We start from the raw sequence: 25,684 nt of genomic DNA on the forward strand, positions 1-25,684 counted from the left end.
CTTTCCACACTCTACTCTTTGGAAGAAAATTACTAAATGTACTCCACACTTGAGGTGGAAAAAGATTATGCCCCACCTTCTGGAGGAGGGAAATATCTAAGTAAATTATTTGCAATTCTTCTGAATGGGAGATTTGTCTCTTCTCTCCATTTATTTACTCAATCACTTATTTATATTAATATGACTTAGGAATTTTTATTTTATACTTTGGATTATAACACTACATTATTTATTTTGTTGCTCAAATTGTTCCAGCTTGGACCATTGGAGACGCTTTCAGATTGGCTCCTATATCTTTGGCACTTCCTTATTTTCTGGCTGTATAATATTCTCAAGGCTTATCTCCTATTTTTTTCTGCCCCAGCTCTAGAACCAGCCATTTACCCGAGTAGCCCTGGTTCCTTTTATTGGAGAATGGTGTTAAAAACCAAGATCTGAGTCTTGAGTGTGCTCACTGCTACTGGCTGTTGTTGGTCCTAGGCCCTCTTAGCGGAAAGAGCTAGGAAATAAATATGCACATACAAACCCACAGATACACATACATATCTATAATTATTTCTGTATCTATCCATCTACATCTCCATTAAGTTAATCATGCTGATGTGTCTTGCTCTATCCAATATTACACTGTTCACTCTAGCCTTCCCCTCTTGCTTATATGTAACTTCTCTCCCCAACGGTGAGAAATCTAACTCCCATCATCCAGCATCCATTTATTTATTTGTGCAACCTCAGTATACATGGACAGTAGCTTCAGAATTGTTAAGCCATATCCCTGTGAGAAATAACTTTACCAACTAGAACACAGTGCCTATGTATAATTCCTTTGTGTTTAGCCTTACAGTTTCCGGCCAAACACTGTTTTTCAAAGTTACTTAGGCCAGCTCCTTTCTTCTCTATCTCCTTCAAATGTTATATCATACATTTGTAACACAGTTAGATTCTTTTGTCACAGTCTGAATCCATCCTAGGAGCCCCTGACCTGGATGATTGATTTTTAAAATATACACACATTGGGCCAGGTGCAGTGGTTCATGCCTGTAATCCCAGCACTTTGGGAAGTGGAGGTGGGCAGATCTCTTGAGCTCAGGAGTTTGAGACCAGCCTGGGGAACATGATGAAACATTGTCTCTACAAAAAATACAAAAGTTAGCAAGCGTGGTAGTGCATACTTGTAGTCCCAGCTACTTGGGAGGCTAAGGTGGGAGGATCACCTGAGTCTAGGAGGTTGAGGCTGCAGTGTGATTGCACCACTGTACTCCAGCCTGGGCAGCAGAGTGAGACCCTGTATCAAAAAATTTTTTACATTCATTAAAGTTCACTTTTTGTGCTGTAAATTTCTAAGGTTTTGACCATTGTATTGTATCATGTATGCACCACTCCAGAACCATACAGAATAATTCAATCACCCTAAAAATTTCCTAATATTTTCCCTTTTTAGTCAACTCCCCTTCCCCAAACCCCTGGCAAACACTGATTGCATATTCATCCTTCTAGTTTTTCTCTTTCCAGAGATGAAAACCATGATTGCATATATTTCATCTCTCTAGTGATAATTTTTCTGTGAATTAATAGCTAGTTCCTCTTTATCACTGCATAGTATTCCATTGTACTACAGTGTGATGGTTAATTTTATGTGTCAACTTGGCTAGGCTATATGTCCAGTTATTCAATCAAACACTAATTTAGGTGTCTCTGTGAAGGTATTTTGTAGATGTGATTAACATCTATACTCAGTTTACTTTAACTAAAGGTGATTACCTTTGATCATGTGGGTAGCCTCATCTAATCAGTTGAAGGCCTTAAAAACAAAATCTGAGATTTCCCAGAGAGGAAGAAATTTGGCCTCAAGACTATAGCATCAGCTCCTTCCTGAGTTTCCAGCCTGTTGGCCTGCCCTACAAATTTCAGACTTGCCAGCCCCTACAGTCATGTGAGCCAATTCTTTTCAATCTCTTCCTATTTCAATAGATAGACAGCCAATAGGATACAGATCCTCTGGTTTCTCCGGAGAACCCCGACCGATACACACCATTTGTCCATTCACCTATTGAAGGGGCAGGCCATCTTGGTTGTTTCCTGTTTGGGGCAATAATGAATAAAGCTCTATAAACATTCACGTGAAGGATTTTGTGTTTAGTTAACTTTTCAGTTCACTTGAATAAATACCTGGGAGTGTGATTGCTGGGTTGTATGGTAAGTCTATGTTTAACTTTATAAGAAACTGTCAAAGTGTCTTTTAAGGTAGCTATACTATTTTGCATTCCCACCAGCAATGAATGAGAGTTCCTGTTCCTCTGCATCCTCATTGGTATTTGTTACTGTCAGGTTTTTGGATTTCAGCCATTCTAATAAGTGGAATCTCATTGTTGGTTTGATTTGCATTCCCCTATAGACAAATAATTTTGAGGGCAATTGTATTTTTAATTTCCCTTTTTCTAATTATTATTAAGGTTGAGTTTATTTTTCTGGATTTACCGGCCAACTGATTTTTCTTTTCATGAAGTGCCTGTTCAAGATTTTGCCTATTTCTTATCTTTTTCTTATTGTTTCTTAGAACTTCTTTGTGCATTCTGGGCATAGGTTTTCTCTGATGGTATGTATCACAAATATTTTCCCTTACTTTATGGTTTGCTTTTCACTCTTCATAAGGCCTTTTGATGAACAGAAAACTTGCCTTCGAACTAGAGCATTTGCTCTATTTACATTTAAGTTAAATACAGACATATTGGATTTATATCTATCACTTATTTTGTACTTTCTGTTTATTCCATCTGTTTTATTTATTTTTCTCCCCTTTCTCCCCTTCATTGACTTATTTGGTATCACTCAGTCTTTCCCTCTACTGCTTTGAAAGACATATACTCTTTTTAAATCTTCTTAGTGTTTTCCTTAGAAATTAAAAGATCATCCTTAATTTACCAAAATCTAATGTAGTAAATATCTTTATCCTCCTCTTGAGCAATAAAAGGACCTTCAAACACATGTATCTTCCACTCCTAAATCACATGCTATTGTTACTGTGTATTTTAACACTGTCTTTTAAAAAAACTTTCTCTCACAGTATAATATACTGCAGAAATTTTCACATAGAAAAACGCTGACTCGATGAACTTTACAAACTGAACACATCCATGTTATCAGCACTCACATCAAGAAAGATAACATTATCAGCACCCTGAAAGCTCCTTTTCAGTCAGTACTATGACCCGCCAAATGGTAACCACTATCGTGTCCTCTAACAACCTAACATAGTTTTGCCTGTTTTGTGCCTTATAAAAAAGGAATCATACAATATGTATTTACTTGTGCCTGGCTTCTTTTGCTCAACATTATGTTTGTGAGGTTTACACAGATGGTTACTATCATTGTGATTTTGGTTATCACTTTGATTGCAGTCTAGTTTGATATTAATATGGCCGCTTCAGCTGTCTTCTTTTTTTAATTTTTTCTTTTTTTTTTTTGACTTTTCTTTCTCCAGTCTTTGATTCAGGATTCAGCTTTCTTTTGATTAATGCTTTAATAGTATATTATTTCCCATTCTTTTACTTTTTTTTTTTTTTTTTGATACAGGGTCTCACTCTGTCACCCAGGCTGGAGTGCAGTGGCACAATCACAGCTCACTGCAGCCTCAACCTCCCCAGGCTCAGAAGATCCTCCCACTTCAGACTCCTGACTAGCTGGAACCACAGGCATGCGTCATCATGCCCGTATTTTTTTGGTAGAGACAGAGTTTCACCATGTTTCCCAAGCTGGTCTTGAACTCCTGGGCTCAAGCAACCCTTCTACCTCATCCTCCCAAAGTGCTGGGATTACAAGTGTGAGTGAGCCACCCTGTCCAGCCCATTCGTTTACTTTTATTTTTATTTATTTTCTTTATTTTTTTTTTTGAGACGAAGTCTCACTTTGTCACCCAGGCTGGAGTGCAGTGGCGTGGTCTGGGCTCACTGCAACCTCCATTTCCCAAGTTCAAGTGATTCTCTTGCCTCAGCCTCCCAAGTAGCTGGGATTACAGGCACCAGTTTAGTAGAGATGCGGTTTCACCATGTTGGCCAGGCTGGTCTTGAACACCTGACCTCAAGTGACCTGCCTGCCTCAGCCTTCCAAAGTGCTGAGATTACAGGCTCGAGCCACCACGCCCAGCCCCATTTGTTTACTTTTAACCTATCTATATCTTTACATTAAAATGGGTTTCTTGTAGATGACAAGTAGTGTGTCTTGCTTTTTTCCTTAATCTGACAATCTTTTTTAACTGGTGTGTTTAGACTATCTACATTTAATGTAATTATTAATAGAGCCGAATTTAAATCAACCACTTTGCTAGTATTTTTCTGTTTGTTCTATCTTTTCTTTGTTCTGCTTTTCTTTTTTCTGCCTTCATTTGGAAGCAGTATTTCTTAAATTCCATTTTCACTCCAGTATTGTCTTATTACTCATCCCTATTTTTAAATTGGTGTGGGGGGGTGGTTCCTAGAGTTTAAAATATGCTACCTTCAAATAATATACATGCATAATATTACATGCCTTCGCATAGGTGTAAACATTTTACAGCAACAATATACTTTAAATTCCTCCTGACCATTTTTTTGTGTTATTGCTGTCACACATTTTACCTTTATATAAACTACAAACTCCAAAATACAATGTTACAATTTTTGCTTTAGACAGTCAATTTTCTTTTAGTGCAATTAGAAGAAAAAAAAAATCTTTCCACTTACCTTCATTAAAAAAAATTTCTAGAGCTACTCATTTTTTCTGTGTATATCTCAATTTTGTCTGGCATCGTATTCCTTCTTCCTGAACTTCTAACACTTCTTGCAGCTCAGGCCTTCTGGCAATGATGTCTCTCAGCTTTTGTTTATCTGAAAAGGTCTTTATTTTGCCTTCGCTTTGGGAAGATAGTTTTTACTGGAAATATATTTTTGGGTAACAGTTCTTGTTATTGTTTTCTCTTTCAGTACTTTGAAGATGTCACCTAACTGTCTTCTGGTTTATGTAATTACTTATGAGAATTCTTCTACAGCTCTGATCTTTGTTCCTCTCTAAGCAATATACTTTCTTTTTTTCCTTGGGGGTCTTCAAGATCTTCTCTTTTTTGTTTATCTATTTTGTTTCTGAGGATGAAATATCTCGATTTTCTGGTTGGTTTTTGCTTTTGTTTTGTTATTTATTCTTCTTGGGGTTCTCTTCGCTTCTTGGATCTGTGGTTTGCTGTGTATGTTTTTCATTATTTTTGGAAAATTCCCAGCCATTATCTACTTAATATGTCTTGTGTCCCATTCTCTTTCTCCTCCTTCTTGGGATCCAATTCCACTTATTTAGACTGTTAAATATTGTCTCATAGCTCATGCATTCTCTGTGCTGTTTTATTGTTGTTGTTGCTTTATTTTGTTTTTACTCTTGTTTTCTTTTAGTTTGGGTAATATCTACTGACCATCTTCAAGTCCATTGACTTATTCCTCAGTTGTTTTGAGTCTTCTGACAAGCCACAGAAGGAATTTTTCATCTCCAGTATGGTGATTATACTGTCCACTTTTTCTATTAGATTCTATAACATATTACTCCTATTCGGTTTAAAGTCCCCTTATGATAGTTCCAACACGTAGATCATGTCTGCATCTGGATTTATTGATCACCTTGTCTCTGGACAATGGGTTGTTTGTTTCTTGCCTTTTTTTGTGTGTTTTTATTTTTGATTGAATGTCAGACATTGTCGAGCAGTAGACACTGAGATAAATAGTTATTACACCTGGAAAAAGGCATGTCTCCTGTTCTATCAGATCATTAGTGTGTGGAATTGAGTCAATCTAGTCAGGAATTGAGTTGGGTTTGGGTTTTGTTGTTACTAGGGTTATCTTCAGTGTTTTGCAGTCTTCGAATTCTTCTAGAATTGCCTCAGGTTTAGGACTGGAAATGAGATGCTGAAGGATTTTTCTCAGTGATCTCAGGCTTCAGCCATCTCTGTACTCCTGTACCACATAGGGGCTTCCTCTCCACATTCTTGCTCTTCTCCCAGTAGCAGACTGATCGTGCTTGTTACAAATGCTTGCCAGGCTCATCATGGGGACAGGGAGGCGTCCTCTTTGCTGTGTCCCAGTCTCAGTGTTAGGCAGGCCTTGTGTGCTCGGGCCTCAGTGGGGAGAGGGAGGTTTGCTCAGGATTCCTGCCCCTTCTCCCAGTGGAAGCCAAAGTTTGCCTCATATCTGTGCGGAGTCTGTACTGGATAGGGTTTCCGGCCCTCTTCCATTCGTAGGAAGTCTCTAGTGGCATTTGTTTAGGATTCTGGGCCTAGAAGAGTTTCCTTTTCTTCTATCCTTCACCTGTCAGCAATGGAATCTTGCCTGTGCCCATGCCCTTGAGGGTAACAGTGTTTGCTACCTCTCCCCTCATACATTGGGTTTTATTTTTTTTTTTTTCCATATGAGAGCAGGGTTTGGGCAGGGAAACAGGAGAGTGTGTCTTTGCTGTAGCCATTTCTGAACTCTCCCTGCACATATGCACTACCCAAGACTGCTCTCTACAATCACTCAGCCTTTCCCTAGTTGTGATCATCAGTACTTGATGGAAGCCTGAGGAAAAGGGCCCGAGAGTATATTAAAACTTTCCTCTGGGACTCTAGGCTGCCAAGCTAGCCAACACTTGGCTTTCAGCCTTTGTTAAACTTTAAGCTATTTTCTTCTCTGCCTGTATGGTGGTCAGTGCCTCTTCCTATGCTCTGTCACAAGTGACCCAATCCCTGGATCTCCTCTCTCCTTGGAGGTGCCTGTCCACCTTTGGAATTCAGGGTATTTGGTTGTCCTCTGACCTCAGATCTCTGATGGATTCAAGAAAAGTTATGATTTGTAGTTTATCTGGCTTTTTCTTGCTGGGATGGGAGCAACGCTTTTTTTTAGCTTCCTATATCTTGGGTGGTAGTAAAACCTCCCTCCTGCATTCTTTCATTTATTTTTATTTTATTTTATTATTTTTTAAGAGATGGGGGTCTCACTATTTTGCCCAGGCTGGTCTTCAACTCCCGGGCTCAAGCAATCCTCCTGTCTCAGCCTCCAGAGTAACTAAGACTACAGATGTGTGCCACCATGCCTGACTCTCCCTCCTGTATTTTTTTTTTTTTTTTTTTTTTGAGATGGAGTCTTGCTGTGTCAGCCAGGCTGAAGTGCAGTGGTGGGATCTCAGCTCACTGCAACCTCCGCCTCCCAGGTTCAGGTAACTCTCCTGCCTCAGCCTCCCCAGTAGCTAGGATTACAGGCACCCACCATCATGCCCAGCTAATTTTTGTATTTTTAGTAGAGACAGGGTTTCGCCATGTTGGCCAGGCTGGTCATGAACTTCTGACCTCACATGATCTGCCTGCCTCGGCCTCCCAAAGTGCTGGGATTACAGGCATGAGCCACCATGCCTGGCCCCTTCTGTATTCTTAAGAAAGCAAACAGGCTTCACCTCTTTTGCCAAGTCCTTCTCTCTCCCTACTGCCCTCTGATCTGTTTCCTCTCTGCTCACCAACTCAATTCTCAATTCTTTATTCCCCAAAAGATCCTATCTGGCATTGTAAGGCCCTCTATAAAGGGCAAGGATGGGGAAGGGAGAGAAGAAATAGGGTGGAGATGTGCAAGTTGGCAGGGGTTAGTTAGAAGAAGCCTTGAATTCTCATACGTTAAAGTCTTGTCCTGTCACACCTGTAAATAATAGCAGTAACTGGGATGAGACACAGGTCACTAACACAGGCTGGTCCTCCCCCAGCCAGTCCTATGAGGGACCCTGCAGTCTTCCTCTTTAATTTCTCTATTGCTGGATGACAGGCCAAGTGGATTCACATGATAAAGTATTGGAAGTGAGAGGAGCAAAGTAGGGAGATGATGAGAAGTTGCTGAATAGCTTGGGGGTGGGGTTTTCAGGGAGTCTGAGAAGAGAGGAGCCAAACCAGGCCTAGGATAGAAGTGGACAGGAGGAGAAAGTGGACTCAGTGCTGCATGGACTGCATATTTATTTTATTTATTTATTTATTTTTTTTTGAGATGGAGTCTTGCTCTGCCGTCCAGGCTGGAGTGCAGTGGCGTGATCTCAGCTCACTGCAACCTCTGTCTCCTGGGTTCAAGTGATTCTTCTGCCTCAGCCTCCCGAGTAGCTGGGATTACAGGCGCCCATCATCACACCCGGCTAATTTTTAGTAAAGACAGGGTTTCCCCATGTTGGCCAAGCTGATCTCGAACTCCTGACCTCAGGTGATCTGCCCACTTCGGCCTCCCAAAGTGCTGGGATTACAGGCGAGAGCCACCGCGCCCAGCCTGGACTGCATATTTAGATTCATTTTTCTCTTTGAGAGAATCAAGCGAAGAATGGTGTCTTCCCGGCCTTTTCTGTGTAGGGGTGCTTCTTAAACACGATGCAACTCTGAGACTGAACCAGGAGTGTCTCAGCTTCCATAAGGGTTACACTGCAGGCTCCCGAGGTACGTGCCAGAACTGTGTTAAGTACCTTACAGATGAAGAAACTGAGGGTCAGAGATGATGGGTGACTTGTCCCCAGTCACAGCTAATAAGTGACAGAGTTTGGACAAAAATCTAGCCAGGTCTGACGTTCTAGCCTGAGGTCTTTCAGACAGCTCTTCCCTGGGAAGCCACTGACCCCTGGCTCATTCCTGCCCCCTCATCCTTCCTGCCCCAGTATGCAGGGGTAGGCCTTCCCTCGGGGCCTGGCTGAGTCTATACCCTATCCAGCCGCACCATATCAGCCTCTAGAGACAGCCTTCCTGACACTCCCCAGACAGCCAGGCCCCAGGGCGTGCAGCCAAGCGGAACCTCTCTGGGTGCCCCCAGCCTGAGCTCTGGGTGTGCTGCTCCCAGTCACAGCCCAGGAATGTGGGCATCCAAGCATCAGCAGCAGACATGCTCGCTGGCTGTCAGCCGAACCAGGGCCCCTGAAAACTGACAAGAGCTGAAAGAACCATTAGACAGGAAGGCTGGATTGAGAGGGCAAATTTCGAGTCACCCGAGCTGTGCATGGCAATGCAAAGCAGCTGAAGCTGGTAATGTTGGGAAAGCCACTGCCTGATAGGCCTCAGTTTCCCCATCTGTAGACTGTGGATGATATCTCTTGGCCTGCCTGTTTCACCAGGCAGCTGTGAGAACATAAACATGATTGATTGCATCACCTGATTATATTGCTACCTCAACCCATCTCAAAGACCCACAGGGGAAACTGAGACTCTGAGAGCACACAGATGATACCTCGGTTGGTAATAGGGCCAGGCCAGGAATTCGGGCCTCCGGGCTCAGCTCTCACTGACTCAGGATTGGACCCTGGGTAGATCTCTCTTCTCAGAGCCTTGGCTTCTTTATTGTAAAACGGAGGAATTGCCACGGCAGCGCTTCTCAGACTTAGGTGTACTCACGTAGCACTGGGCCCTTGTTAATCCACAGATTCTGATTCAGCAGGTCTGGGGCGGGGCCTGAGAGTCCGCATTTCTAACCAGCTTCCAGGGTCTGATGCTGCTGGCCCTGGGGCCACATTTAAGAGCTAGGGCCTGGAGGAGCCATACGGGCTTTCAGGTCAGACATTCCTAAACTTCCAGGGCTCTGGATGCCTCCTTCCCTTCATCCCAGCCCCCATGGGGCTGTCCTGAAACTCCTAGGTGGGAGCACTTCCTCCCTTCCCCACGACCCTCTGCTTCATCTGCACCTGCCTCACCTTCAGAATCAAGAAGTCTCCAGCTCCTCCTCCCTCCCCCGGGACCTGCCCTTCTCCCAGCCCTTAGTGGGAGACAGAACCCCATCCCTATTGAGGATGTGAAGAGCTCAGACCTCTAGAGGATTAGAGAGCAGGGCTTCTAGGAAGTCTCTCATCCCAGGGATCTTGCTGACTCAGTGGCTTTCCTGCCCTCCTGCCATGCCCACCCAACCTCAGTAGCTGCTGGAGGAGATTTGTATGCCATCAGGATTTTGTAAAGAAAAGAGGGTGTGTGTTGGTAAGGAAGGAAGAAGCCAACATTTATTAAGGTCCTATTGTGTGGCAGGCACATTCGCAAGCATCGCTTCCGGCCAGCCCTTGGCCCTGTGAGGTGCACTTGCATTGAGCCGTCATTGTGGGGATGAAATACGGTGCAGCCCGGGAGACTCCTGAGGGACAAGTCAGTGTGAGGAGGAGACAGAGGCCAGCCTGGTTTCCCAGCACAAAGAAAAAGGAGGCTGGGGGCAGGGAGCATGCAGCTTGGGGAGGGCCTACAGATCAGGGGTGGAGTTTGACTTCTTTCTGGGACAGCGGGAAGCGGGTTAAAGGGCCAGGCAAGTTTGAGAGAGGATCAAATGAACTCTTCAGAAGGACATGGCCGTTGAGTGGAGATGGGGGTCAGAGGGACCTCCATGAGGCTCCTTCCACTCGTGAGACCTTGAGCTGGACAGGCTGTGTGGCAGCCCTGTCGTTTGTCTACACGCGAAGTATCTCTACAGCACGTTCTTACCACGATCTGGATTCCCTGTAAAATCCCCAGGAGGGGGCAGCACAGGCCTCAGTCTCCCCTTTGGGAGAGAGGTCCAGGGAACACCGCAGGCTTCCCCAAGACCACCCCAGGATGAGTCACTGGGCCGGGATTGGAATCCAGACTCCGTAGGCGGTCTGCTGCCAGGACTCTGGGTCCTGGGAGGGAAGAGGCCGGAAGGCCAGGGCCCAGCCCGGGTCAGCAAGCACCCATCACCCGAGCATTGCCTGGCTGGCCCGGCTCAAAATAGCTTTCCAGACACAAGGAAATATTTTATCCCACTCTGTTTTCCCACACAAAAAAAATAAACATCCCCAAATCTCAATGGGGCCAGACTCCGAAGAAGGGGGAAGGGGAACAAGAACATGACTGGCTGCCCACTGAGAAGTCCGGTATTTGTCCTTTTAGTTCCTTTCTTGGGGTCAAGACTTTGCTTCCTGATATGAGCGTGGAGACTCCCACTGCTTTCCCAGTGGGGACTGGCTTTCCCTTGGTGTTAGGCTGCCCTTTCCCAGGGGTCACACACCTCAGACATTGTGATGCGGATGGGACAGCTGCAGGGACCATACATGGAAGGATTAAGAAGCGTATGACACAGCTCTGCCCTTGACGGGCTTACACGCCACTGGGAGGCATGGCTGGGCTTCCTCTCTCCCTGAGGAGTTCTTGGACACTGGGGAAGAGAAGACTAATATTTCCTGAGTGCCAACTGTGTGCCTGGTACACAGCAGGCTCTTCCAAAGACACAGTCCCATTTGACCCTCACCATAAGCCTTTGAGGCATCTATTATCACTTCCCATTTTACAGATGAAGAAACTGAGACTCGGGGCAGGCATGATCTGTGCAAGGTTTCAGAACCAGGGAACGATAGACTGAGGACTTGATTTCACACGGGTGGCTCTAAGGCCGCACTCGGCATCATGCTGGCATTGGTAGGGCCCACTTGAAGGCTGGTGGGTGGTGAAACGAGCCGGGGGTTGCTTGTGCACAGAGCTCCTGTTCTTCCCTCGGGCTGTGGTAAACCCAGTCTGTAGTGTCCCAGGACCTAACTGCAAAGGCAGAAATGAGGCTGCTGTTATGGATTGAATTGTGTTCCCCTAAAAGGTATGTTGAAGTCCTACCACCCCCAACATACCTGTGAATGTAACCCTATTTGGAAGTAAGTTCTTTGCAGATGTAATCGAGTTAAAATGAGGTCATTAGGAAGGGCCTCATCCAAGATGACTGGTGTCCCTATACGAAGAGGGAAGGACAAATTGTTTTGTTTTCATCCTCCCAGTGTGGGGTACTTTGTTATGGCAGCCTCAGGCCATCTATATAGCTGGGGTCTGCCTGGGGGTCCCTCAGCCTCCTTAGGCAAAACGGCAACCTGGAACCTGTGGGAGAGGCGCAGGGTTCAGGGCTCAGTCCTCGGCTCTGTGAGGGAAAGAGCTTTCTCCCAGTCACAGCATCCCAGAGGAGGGGCCTTCTAAGGTGCCGAGGGCCATGTGGCGGGAGTGTGTATATGGAGGAGAGGATGGCGGTTTGATGAAGGTGTTGGGTAGATTGTCTCTTTCTTATTGATTTTTGAGTATTAGTTTATATAGATATAGCTATAGAAAGGTTGGCCTACTTGGTAATGAGTTTGTTGCAAATGTGTGTGTTGCAAATACGTTTCCTAGTTTGGGGCTTGCTTGTCTTTTCATATTCTTTATGGCATTTGTTTGTTTGTTTGTTTGTTTGTTTTTTAAGAGACAGGGTGTTTCCCTGCCACCCAGGCTGGAGTGCAGTGGCGCGATCATAGCTCACTGCAGCCTTGATCTCCTGGGCTCAAGCGATCCTCTCACCTCTGTCTCCCAAGTAGCTAGGTCCACAGGTGCGCATTACTGTGCCTGGCTAATTTTATGCAATTTTTTTGTAGAGATGAGTCTCACTTTGCTGCCCAGGTTTATAGTGTCTTTTGATCAACAGAGGTTCTTCATCTTAATGTTATCAAATTTGTCCACTGTTTTTCTTTATACCTTTATGCTTTTAAAAATCATTTTTCATCCCAAGGTCATAAGAGAAGCCCGTATATTTTTCTAAAAATTCAAAATATTACTTTTCACAAGCATTTTTTAATTCAACTGCAATTTATTTTTGCATAGGGTATGAGGTCAGGTTTCTATTTTAATATAGATAAGCAACTATCTCAGCATCATTTATTGATCAGCAGTGCCATCTCTGTCTTATGTCTGTCCCTGTATCAATACCTCACAGTCTTAATTGCTAGTTTTAGTTGTTTTTACTGTACTTAGTTTTAGTAAGTCTTGATGTCTGGTGGAGCAAAACTCCCTATTCTCATCTTGTTTTTCTTCTGTAATGTCTTTGTTATAGTTTTTGTACCTTTTAATGGTTCCTTTAAAAATTCTTAACACAGTTATTTATGTAAAAGTTATCTTAAAATAAAATAATTCTAATATTACTATTAATTTGAATAATTTACTTTAAGATTTGTATAACAGAGAAAGTGAGAGCTTGACAGTTTGGTACATATTCATTTTTTTCCTTTTTTTTTTTTTTGAGACAGTTTGGCTCTTGTCCAGGCTGGAGTGCAATGGTGCAATCTCAGCTCACTGCAACCTCCGCCTCCTGGGTTCAAGCAATTCTCCTGCCTCAGCCTCCCGAGTAGCTGGGATTACAGGTGCCCACCACCATGCCCAGCTAATTTTTTGTATTTTTAGTAGAGATGGGGTTTCACCACATTGGGCAGGCTCGTCCCAAATTCTTGACCTCAGGTGATCCACCCGCCTTGGCCTCCCAAAGTGCCGGGATTACAGGTGTGAGCCACTGCACCCAGCCTGGTATATATTCTTATAAAAAATTTTCAGTGGATATACCAACACACATGTACACACATATAATTTATTTATATATACATTATGACAGAATCATTCCTCATATACTGTTCTGACATTAACTTTTTCACTTAGAAATAGGTCTAAATATATTTTCATGGTGGAAAAATAGAACTGCCTCATTAAAAAAAAAAAAAAACCTGCACAGCATCCCATTTGAGAGAAGTACTCAAATATAGTCAACCAATTCCTTATTGAGGTACTTTGGTGTTGTTTCCAATGGTTCATTTTTTAAAATTAATTCTGCTTCCAGTAATAAATTACCCTCCAGAAAGACTGTACCCACTAGCACTGTATCACACTGCGTTTTGGATCACATGGGCACCAACACAGGATATTTTAAACAAAATAAACAGATACAGTAAAGACAAAGCAAAGAACACAGTAGGCATTGTGTATCTGCCGCCCACACATTTACTACAAGTTTGCCACACATTTACTACATTAGCTTTTTATTAAATTTGCTTTGGAATTTTTTAAAAAATTTTAAGGAAATTTCAAACATACACAAAAGTAAAGTAAATGGTATCATGAACCCATCACCCAACTTCAACAATGATCTGTTCATGGCTGCGTCCATCTACATTCCCAGCCCCAAATTATTCTGATGCAGATGCCAGACATCATATAATTTCATCTATAAATACTTCAGGAAGCCTCTCCAAAAGATAAAGACTCTGTCATACTTTAAACAATCAAATATTTTCTAATATAATATAATGTCCAAATATATCAAATTCCCTTGGTTGTCTTTAAAAAAAAAATAATTTGGCCGGGCGCAGTGGCTCACGCCTGTAATCCCAACACTTTGGGAGGCCGAGGTGGGCGGATCACGAGGTCAGGAGATCGAGACCATCCTGGCTAACACGGAGAAACCCCGTCTCTATTAAAAATACAGAAAATTAGTCAGGTGTCGGGGCGGGCGCCTGTAGTTCCAGCTACTCAGGAGGCTGAGGTAGGAGAATGGCGTGAACCCGGGAGGCGGAGCTTGCAGTGGGCAGAGATCGAGATCGCGCCACTGCACTCCAGCCTGGGGGACAGAGCAAGACTCCATCTCAAAATAATAATAATAATAATAATAATAATAATAATAATAATAATTTGCTTGCAAGATTGGGAAAATGTTGGTCCAAGGACACAAAATTTCATTTAGGCAATAGGAAGAGTTTCTAAGATCTATGGTACATCATGGTGACCATTGTTAGTAAGGATACATTGTACATTTGCAAATTGCTAAGAGAGTAGATTTTAAATGTACTCACAAAAAATGATAAGTATGTGAGGTAATGCATATGTTAAATAGCTTGATTTAACCATCCCACAATGTATACATAGATCAAAACATCATGTTGTACAGCATAAATATACATAATTTTTGTCAATTAAAAATGTTGCTTAAATAAGTATTGTCAATTAAAAAATAATTCATTTGCTTGAATAAGTATTCAGAATAAAATCCAGACATTGTCTTTGTGACTCTTAGTTTATTTTTTTTAATTTTGTAACAATCACAAACGTACAGAAAAGTATATTACAAAGAGCTTTTCTTCTCCTGACTCTTTTGAGAAGTGAGTTGCAGACCTGGTTCCCCGTCACTCCCCAAATCTTTTTTTTTTTTTTTTTTTTTGAGATGAGGTCTTACTATATTGCCTAGGCTGGTCTCAAACTTCTGTCCTCAAGCAATCCTCCTGCCTCGGCCTCCCAAAGTACTGGGATTATATGTGTGAGCTACCAGGCCCAGCCTCCCCAAATCTTTAATGCTTCCTACAAACAAGGACCATCTTCTCTATAATTATAATATAACCATTAAACCCAGAGATTAACATGGACTCATTACTATCTTCTACTCCTCAGATCCCATTCAAGTCTTGCCACTCATCTCAACAATGACTTTTATTGTCAAAGGATCTAGTTCAGATGCACACACCATATTGTATTTTAGTTGTCTTGTTCCTTTAGTATCCTTCAGCCTGGAAACGTTACTCAACTTTCCTTGAAATTTTTGAAGTTATTTTGTAGTCTATCCCTCAGTTTGAATTTGCTGATGTTTTCTCATGATTGTACATCTTTGCAAAGTCTGTAATTGTGCATCTTTGCATAGTATATGAATACTATGCATCTTCAGTAGGAATATCATGGAAGTGATACTGTGTTTTTTCTCATTGCTTCTTATCAGGTGGTGTGTGACTTTAATTGGTCCCATAACTGATGATTTAGGTGATGTCTACCAGTCCTCTCACTGTAAAGTTACTCTCTTCTCCTTTGTGATCTTTATAGGTAGTTTGAAACCATGCAAATATCTCATTCCTCATCAAACTTCCAACTTATTCTTTAGTTTACATCAGTATGGATTTATGATTTCCTATTTTATTCAATGGGTCATAATCTCTTACTATCATTACTTATTTTTAAGCTCAAAATGTCCCCAGTTTGGCCAGTGGGAGTCTCTTTAAGCTGTCTCTTGCATCCTTTTGAAAAATCCCCATAATTCTTTGGGCACATCCTTACTTTCTGGCATTACAAGATGTTCCAGGCTGATTTTGTACTTTTCCTGTCCCAATCCTGTAATTAGGCATTCTCTAAGGAAATGCAAAATGGTGATATTCTAATTATATTTTTTATTTATTAGCCAGAATTCCTTTGTTTAAGAAACAAACTTCCTTTTATCAACTACATTAGTTCATTTCCTTGAGTGCAGTTTGAATAGCAAGTCAGGATAAATGTTTGAGTGTTTCTCATTACTTACCAGTTTTAATAATAATGAGTTAGTTTTCTAGCCTTCTCCAAAGCTAATCAGTAAAGTATTTTTTAGTAGTATAATAAACTTATTTATTTTTAAGTATGTCAATCTATTTGTCATTATTTTTATTGATGTTCAAATTGTCCCAACTTTGGACAGTGGGAACCTGTTTTGAAAATTTACATATGAATCCGATCATGAGAAAAAAAATCCACACTGAGCTTTTTCACAGTGAAAAGAACACTGGGAATCTTGTTTGGGATTACATTGACTCTACAGGTCAATCTGGGGAAAACTGACATCTTCGAGATAGTGAGCCTTCCTGTTCATGAACATGGTATACATCTTTGTTTATTTAGGTCTCCTTTATTGTCTTTCAGTAAAATTTTATTCAAGATCTTGTATATCTTTTGCTAGATTTATTCCAAGATATTTTGTATATTTATTGCTAATACCAATTATATCCTCTTTAAAATGCATTTTTTAAACTGAAGAAGTGGTAATATATAGAAGTGCAACTGACTTTTGCATATTGATTTGATGTCAGACATTGCTAAACTTTCTTCAGTCTAATAATCTTTAGATTATTTTGTTTTTCTAGGCAGAAAAGTATATCATCTATGAAAAATGACAGTTTTATTTCTTTCTTTTCAATACTTATTATTTTATTTCTTGTCTTAATTTTTTTCCGGAATATCTAGAACAAAGTTGAATAGAAATAGCAATAGTAGGCGTACTTGTCTTATTCTTGATTTTAAGAGGAATACTTTTATGTTTCAGAATTTAGTAAGATGTTTTCTATAGGTTTTTTAAAAAATAGATGTTAGATTTAGAAGGTTTCTTTATATTAGTTATTTGCTAATGGTTTTATTTTTAATCATAAATGGATATTGAATTTTATCAAATTTATATATATGTATGTATCTATACACATGGTTTTTCTGCTTGTTTTTGTTTTTTCGCTTGTTTTTGTTTTTTCTTAAAGACAGGGTCTCCCTCTGTCACCCAGGCTGGAGTGCAGCAGTGCAATCATAGCTCACTATAACCTTGAACTCTCAAATTCCTGGACTCAAGTGATCTTCCCACCTCAGCTTCCTGGGTAGCTAGGACTACAGGCATATGCCACCATGCCCAGCTAAGTTTTAAATTTTTTGTAGAGATAAGGTCTTGCTACGTTGTCCAGGCTGGTCTTGAACTCCTGGCCTCAAGCAGTTCCTCTACTTGGCCTGCCAAAGTGCTGAGATGACAGATGTGAGCCACCACACTTGGTCTATATTTTTTGCAATAATTCTATGGGTTTTTTTCTCTTTAATTTGTTAATAAAAAGCAATAATTCATTTACAGATTTTTCTAATGTTGAACTTGGTGATCAGAGACCATGGTTTGTATAAACTGAGTCTTTGGAATTTGTTGAGACTTGCATTATGGCCTCACTCATTATGCAAAAGTGGTCCATATGTGCTTCAAAATGGGTGTATATTCTCCAGTCATTGAGCATGAAGTTCTATATACATGCATTAGGCAACTTCTTAGTGGAGCGGCTAAAGTCTTATTGGTGATTTTTTTCTTTACTTGATCTATCAAATCCTAATAGAGGAGCTTCCACTATTTGCCTGATATATATAAATATCAGACAAATAAATGTATGTGTGTATACATATATGCACACTCATATACACATATTTGAAGCTGTGCTATTATGTGTGTACCCTCTAAACGGTTTCTTTTCTTCCTGGTTAATTGATTCATCATTTTGCAATGACCCACTTTATATAAACATTTATAGTAATGTTTTTGTCTTCAAGTTTGTTTTGTCTGACATTAATATGAATACAGCAGATTCCTTTGAGTTAATATTTGTCTGGTGTGTTTTATTTCATCCACTGACTTTTAACTTTTCTGTGTTCTTAGAGCTGAAGTTTTTTGGTGTGCCTACTTTGACCATCTTCATCTTGTTATTGTGATTACTGATGTATTCAAATTATTTCTACCATGTAGCACATAGTAGGTGCTCAGGAAATGAGCCATTGTCAACCCTGAGGCTTCTAAAAGGCTGCTGGGAGTGGGGGCTGGGAAGGGAAGTGAGGCTTCTTGGGGCGGGGGTGTATGTTGCTATTACCCCCTAGTCCGGGGGGCCTACAGGACATGGGTTTTCCTGAGAAAAGCATGGCGTTTCCAGAAAGCATGGCTGAGAAAACCCCAACCTAGTCTGAGGCCACATAACTGTTTCCTAGAAACTAGATGTGAGTGAAACTCGGCCCATGCCCGAGTCACAGTTTCCTGTTTTTCATCCACTAGCTAATAAAGTTATTTCCTTCGTAGCTGCGCGGCTGAGCAGGAAGGCCCCAGCGGCTCAAGGCTTGAGGCTAGCTGTTATCCAACACCCAGCTCCAAGCAAGGGAGGAAGTGGCCTGGGCTCCGCTGGGGAGGCGCTTCCTCTCAGTCAGCACTGTCCACGCTTCTCCCCTCCAGGGCGTCCCAGCACTCGCAGCTGCCCTAGGGCTTCAGAGGCATCTCCACCCTGACATGTTCCAGAATTTCCTCCCTGGGCCTGGACACCCACCCGCCCGGGCCTCTTGGAAGTCTTCAAGATGTCCCTGACCAGATCCTCAAGTCTCTCAGGTCCCGAATGAATCTTATCTTGCCTCACCCTGTGGCCTTCCTGGCGTTCCTCATCTCTGTGTGCCATCACCGTCCAGCCAGATTCTGCTCCGTCAGAATCCAGGGCGTCACCTGACCCCCACTCAGGACCTGCAGGGACCTTGATCTGGGCTCCGACGCAGGTTCTACTCATAGCAGCGTGGAGAAGGCTGGCCTGCCACAGCTCTGCCCTGTTCCCTGGCAGTGGCTGCTGGGCAGGGAGAGGTCAGACTCCTCCCTGTGCCCCTAGTGCCTGCTCAGGGTGTGGCCTGGGCAGACTGCTGGAGGTTTTGTTGAACGAATGAATGAATCCACAGGCCTTCTGGAGTCTTCTCCAGGATAACAGCTGCCACCCCAGCTCCCCAACCACCCTTCCAGGCTGTGGTTTCCAGAGCCCTCTGCCTCCAACACCTTGCTCAGAACTTGCTTTGGTTTTTGTATTCATCTGCACATGTGGAACCCAGCTGCAGCTACTGTCCAGGTCACTCTTGGGAGTGCAGGGCCCTGCCCTCGGGTGGCACGGTCCTGCACCGGCAGGGTTGGCTCTAGGTGCCAGAGACATTTCAGTGGGCCATTCACTCTCTTTTCACACAAACATCTATGGGGCCTGGAACACGTGCCATGCACTGGGGATACAGCGTGACAAAGGTGGACAAGGTACCTCCTCCCACGAGGCTTACCCACCAGGGTGAGAGCAGAGGACCCAACAACGCCCCGTCCCTGGTGGCATCAGGTGGGCTGGGGCCCCTGCGGTTGAATGTGTACGGTAGATACAGCCACAGGATGACAGGGCAGGAGGGCAGTGGGAAGCTTGTGCAGGGAACAGGCCCTGCCCCACAGCCGGCTGAGCTGCAGGGCTGAGTCCAGCCCCCAGAATGGAGTGTGGCCGAAGGATGGAAGCACTGGCCCTGAGGTCTAGGGTCCCCTGCAGATGACCCAAACAGATGATAGAGTGGGAGGGTCACAGGTGCCGGAGGCAGCCAGCCCCAATGCTGAGGACTGTGTGGCTTCGAGCAAGTGGCTCTCTGAGCCCATTTCCTTTTCTGCAGAATGGATGTTAAGAATCCCCACCTCACTACAGGATAAAATGCACACACATAGGGGGCATTTAGCAAAGCCCCTGGCACATATGAGGGGCTCATGCTGGGACTCAGCTCCTGTTGGGAGCCCGCAGTCACCCTGGAGCATGGGGCTGAGGCGGGCGCTGCTGACAACGCCCTGCCCTCCACTGCTCTGAGGCCTCTTGCAGCTAAGAGAGCCAAGGAGGAGGGGCAGGGAGTTCAAAAGGCTTAGGGCTAGGGGGAGAGGAGGGAGGAGGATAGAGTTTTGAATTGGGCATTTTATGTGTATGAAGTCACAAAATCCTCAGAAACCTGGGGTCAAGGGTCAAACACAACACCCCCCCACTGCCTTACCACGAGGAAACTGAGACTCAGAGAGGAAGTGATGTGCCACAGGTGTATGGAAGAGCTGTGTTTAGATATAGGGGTGCAAGACTCCTGAGCTCATGGCCCTTGTCTTGTGCTGAGGTTGGAGGTTTCAGCCTGGCCCCCCACCTTCTTTCTCACAAGCCTTAGCCCCTGGGGTTGACTGAGTGGTCCTCTCTGCCCTGGATATGTGCCACTGCCTTTTTGAACATCTTATTCATTCTTGATCAGTTCGTCTTTTCCTTCCGACCTGGCCTGGAGGCCTGCAGGTACATGGTGGACCTTATTCTCACCTTGGCTGGGCTGCTCTACATGCTGGTTTCCTGGATTTGGAGCCAGAGCAAGTTGAAGCTGGAGCAGCCTCTGTGCTGAGCTCCTGGAGAGCGGAGTCTAGGCCTGCCTCATCCCTGTGTCTCCAGCACCCAGCCAGGGCCCTGCTTGAAGGAGCTGGGAAATGCTTGCTGAAGAAGGAAAGGGTCAAGGGTGGGTGGCCTGGGTTACCAGAATGCCCTGAGCGGGTGACAGTTTCTTTACTGTCTGAAAGATAATCAAAAATATGGAGCTTGATGCTGCACAGTCCCAGACGTGATCCCACCTTGATCAGAGTGAGACTCCGTCTCAAAAAAACAAAAACAAACAAACAAACAAAATAAAAAAACTCTTCAGGAAGTATCTGAGAAGGCAACTTTTATCAAAGTGCCCCAGAACCTAAATGGCAATTCTAAAGTGTATGCATATGCATTTATAGAGTTTGCTTCATTTGAAGATGATAAAGAAGCTTTAAATTCCTGTAATAAAAGGGAAATTGGGGGCAGAGCAATCGGGCTGGAGTTGAGATCCCACCTTGGCCACGGGTGTAGGAGTGTGTAGCCAAGTATATGTGACATCAGGTTTACCACTTTAACCCCTTTTGAGTGCACAATCCCGTGGCATGAAGCACATTCACATTGTTGTGAAACTATCACCATTATCCATCTCGAAACTCTTTCATCATCCCAAACTTTGGACAGTCTTTCTGGCCATGTGCCCTAAGGTGAGTGAACTCCCTTCCTTGGAAACTCAGCATCTCATTTCTGTACCAGGGAGAGAGCTCCCTTCCTCCTGGGTCCTGGGAGACTCACCTCCTTCAGGTGAGTGGGCATGTCCAGGCTTCCAAGTCAAGGGGTGTGCACCCAGGAATGGCTCTATTGTTCCCGTTGGTTGGCACTTCCCACAGGGTGGGATTGTTTGTAATGATAAGGATAATTATGGTGCAACCATAAGGAGCGTTGAGGGGAGGACCCCAGTGGCCGGGAGCAGGGAGACCTGGGTCCTAAACTGCTCTGCCAAGTAGCTGTGTGGCCTTGGCCAAGTCAGTCCCTGCACCTCCTTGCATCTGGTTCTTCCTTGTACAGAGAGGGGGGACAAAGGTCCCCCTTGCATCTTCTTGCAGTGCCCAAAGCCCCTTCTCCTCCATGATCAGCCTAACTCCTCACCTCACCCAGGCCAGGAGGCTGGGTGAGGGTCAGTTCCCGTGAGTGAGAGTGGAGAATCCAGATGCTTCTGAGGCCCTCTGCTCCCTGAACATGATCGTGTTCTTGTCCACCAAGTCCAAAACCTTGTGGACAAGGGGTCCAGGCTTTCTCTTATTCATTCACTCACTCAGGTATTCACTCATATACTTAATAGACCCTTGTCTGTGCCAGGCCGTGTGTTGGGCCAGGTTTGGGGGCCACAGAGATGCATCAGGCCTGGTGCCTCCCTCTCCCCATCTGGTGGGAGGTCAGAGCCAGGTATAGACAGGATGGCTCCGTGCTGGGCCTGCAGGGGAGAGATGAAGCCTGGTGCCATCTACTCCACAGAGGGGCAGAGTGGGCATGGCCTGGGGTGTGGACATGCTGTGGCAGGTGCTCAACTCTCCAGCTCTGTTTGCAAAACAGGGATGAAGAACGGCAACTGCAAGGGCAGATGAGGTGGTGCAGGTGAAGAACTTAGCTCTGCAGCTCAGTAATCTGCACTGTGATCACGAGCACCCCACGAGGCTGAATCTGTGGACCCCACTGGGAAATGCTGCATTTGTGGGTCCTTCCATCTGTCAGCCACACCCTTCCTAGCATCTGTTGGAACAAAGCATGTTTCAGGCCCAGTGTTGCGTACATCACACAAAAGCGAGCTGCTCCGTTCTGCGAGGGACTTCTTGAGAAGCCTTATAGATGCTTATCTCCACTTCAGCTGTGGTTCTCAGAAGGGACCTACTCTTGGTTGAGCATAAACCTTAGGTCTGGGACACAGAGCATAAGGCTCGGGCCCCTCCCTCCAGATCCTTTGTCTAGGGGGCAGACGACAGGTGTGGGACTGCAGGTGGCCTGCTCCGTGTGTGGTTCACAGTGTGGCCCCAGCCCTGCACCCAACAGGGGCTAGGGAGGTGTTGGACAGAGATATTGGCTCCATCTCATGGAGGGAAGGTAGGATGGAAACTGAAATAAAGAAACATTTTGGCCAATCCTGATGTTTCTTCTCACACCACTACCACTGCATGCACACAGACACATGGACACACAAAGGATTCAGTTGTTATATCTACGGTTCTCATTTACAGATGTGGAAACTGCAGCTCCACAGCTCTGACCTCTTCCAGATTGTACCTTAAAGCCACAGGGCTGGAAATCTCCATCGTCTTCTCTGTTGCAAGCCATCAGGCAGTCCCTGGGAAAGTGGTGGTTTGGTAATCCCCACGTCTCCCACAGCCACCACCTGGGAATGACCCTCCTCTCTCAGGTACAGCCCAGGTCCACAGGCACCTCTTTACCCTGGGGTGTGGCACTGGGGACAAAGCCTCTTTGTTGTATTTTCTGCCCCGCCTGACCCCGCCCTCAGCAGCTTGGATCTGGGGCATACTTGTGGCAACTGTGCCAGCCAAGTGTGGGGTTGCTGATGAGGCAGCAAAGCCCCTGTGTCCACAGACTTAGCATGCAGCTCCCAGCCTTGCCTGCACAGCAGATCCACCTGGAAGCGTAAAAAAATATCCCAATGCCAAACAGCACTACAGACAAAGACCACATGATTATCTCAATACATGCGGGAAAGGCCTTTGATAAAATTTAACATCACTTCATGGTAAAAACTCTCAATAAACTAGGTATTGAAGGAACATACCTCAAACTAATGAGAGCCATCTATGATGAGCCACAGCCAATATCATACTGAATGGGCAAAAGCTGGAAGCATTCCCCTTGAAAACCAACACAAGACAATGTGCCAGGGCAATCAGGCAAGAGAAAGAAATAAAGGTATTCAAATAGGAAGAGAGGAAGGGAAGCTATCTTTGTCTGTAGATGCTATGATCCTATATCTAAAAAACCCATCATCTCAGCCCCAAAGCTTCTTAAGCTGATAAGCAACTTCAGCAAAGTCTCAGGATACAAAATTAATTTGCAAAAATCACTAGCATCCCTATCCACCAAAAACAGGCAAGCCAAGAGCCAATTCACGAAGGAACTCCCATTCACAATTGCCACAAAAAGAATAAAATACCTAGGAATACAGCTAACAAGGGAAGTGAAAGACCTCTTCAAGGAGAACTACAAACCACTGCTCAAAGAAATCAGAGATGGTGGTCGGGCACAGTGGCTCACATCTGTAATCCTAGCACTTTGGGAGGCTGAGGTGGGTCGATCATTTGAGGTCAGGAATTTGAGACCAGCCTGGCCAACATGGTGAAACCTGTCTCTACTAAAAATACAAAAATTAGCCGGACATGGTGATGGGTGCCTGTAATCCCAGCTACTTGGGAGGCTGAGGCAGGAGAATCTCTTGAACCCGGGAGGCGGAGGTTGCAGTAAGCCAAGATCGTGCCATTGCACTCCAGCCTTGGCAACAGAGCAAGACTCTGTCTCAAAAAAAAAAAAAAAAGAAAGAAATCAAAGATGACAAAAAAAAAAAAATGAAAAAACATTCCGTGCTCATGGCTAGGAAGAATCAATATCATGAAAATGGCCATACTGCCCAAAGCAATTTATAGATTCAATGCTACTCCCATTAAACTACCATTGACATTCTTCACAGAACTAGAAAAAACTATTTTAAAATTCATACGGAACCAAAAAAGAGCCTGAATAGTCAAGACAATTTTAAGCAAAAAGAACAAAGATAGAGGCATCACACTACCTAACTTCAAACTATACTGCAAGGCTACAGTAGCCAAAACAGCATGGTACTGGTACAAGAACAGACACATAGACCAGTGGAACAGAATATAGAATGCAGAAATAAGACTGCAAACCTACAACCACCTGATCTTCAACAAACCTGACAAAAACAAGCAATGAGGAAATGATTCTCTATTTAATAAATGGTGCTGGAAGAACTGGCTAGACATATGCAGAAAGTTAAAACTGGATCTCTTCCTTACATCATATATAAAAATCAACTCAAGATGGATGAAAGACTTAAATGTAAACCCCAAAACTATAAAAACTCTAGAAGAAAACCTAGGCAATATCATTCAGGGCATAGGCACGGGAAAAGACCTCATGATGAAGACACCAAAAGCAATTGCAACAACAGCAAAAATTGACAAATGGAACCTAACTAAACTAAAGGGTTTTTGCACAGCAAAAGAAACTGTTATCAGAGTAAACAGACAACCCACAGAATGGGAAAAAATTTGTGCAATCTATCCATCTGACAAAGGTCAGTATCCAGCATCTATAAAAAACTTAGACAAATTTACAAGAAAAAAAACGACCCCATTAAAAACTGAGGAAAGGACATGAACAGACACTTCTCAAAAGAAGACATACATGTGGCCAACAAACATATGAAAAAAAGCTCAATATCACTGATCATCAGAGAAATGCAAATCAAAACCACAATGAGATACCATCTCACAGCAGTCGGAATGGCGAATTAAAAAGTCAAAAAACAACAGATACTGGCGAGGTTGTGGAGATAAAGGAACACATTTACACTGTTGGTGAGAATGTAAGTTAGTTCAACCATTGTGGAAGACAGTGTGGTGATTCCTCAAAGACCTAGAGGCAGAAATACCACTTGACGCAGCAATCCCATTACTGCGTATATATGCAAAGGAATATGAATCATTCTATTATAAAGGTACATTAACACATATGTTCATTGCAGCACTATTCAAAATAGTAAAGGCATGGAATCAACCTAAAAGCCCATTAATAATAGACTGAAAAAGAAAATATGGTACATACACACCATGGAATACTATGTAGCCATAAAAAGGAACGAGAACATGTCTTTTGCAGGGGCATGGATGGCACTGGAAGGCGTCATTCTCAGTAGACTAAGGCAGAAACAGAAAACCAAACACTGCATGTTCTCACTTATAAGTAGGAGTTAAATGATGAGAACACATGGACACACACTGGGGCCTGTCGGAGGTTGGAGGATGGGAGAAGGGACAGCCTCAGGAAGAATAACTAATGGATGCTAGCTTAATACTTAGGTGATGAGATGATCTGTACAACAAATCATCGTGGCACATGTTTACCTATGTAACAAACCTGCACATCCTGC

This window comes from Symphalangus syndactylus, chromosome 6 (assembly GCF_028878055.3).
Source record: "Symphalangus syndactylus isolate Jambi chromosome 6, NHGRI_mSymSyn1-v2.1_pri, whole genome shotgun sequence".
NCBI lineage: Eukaryota > Metazoa > Chordata > Mammalia > Primates > Hylobatidae > Symphalangus > Symphalangus syndactylus.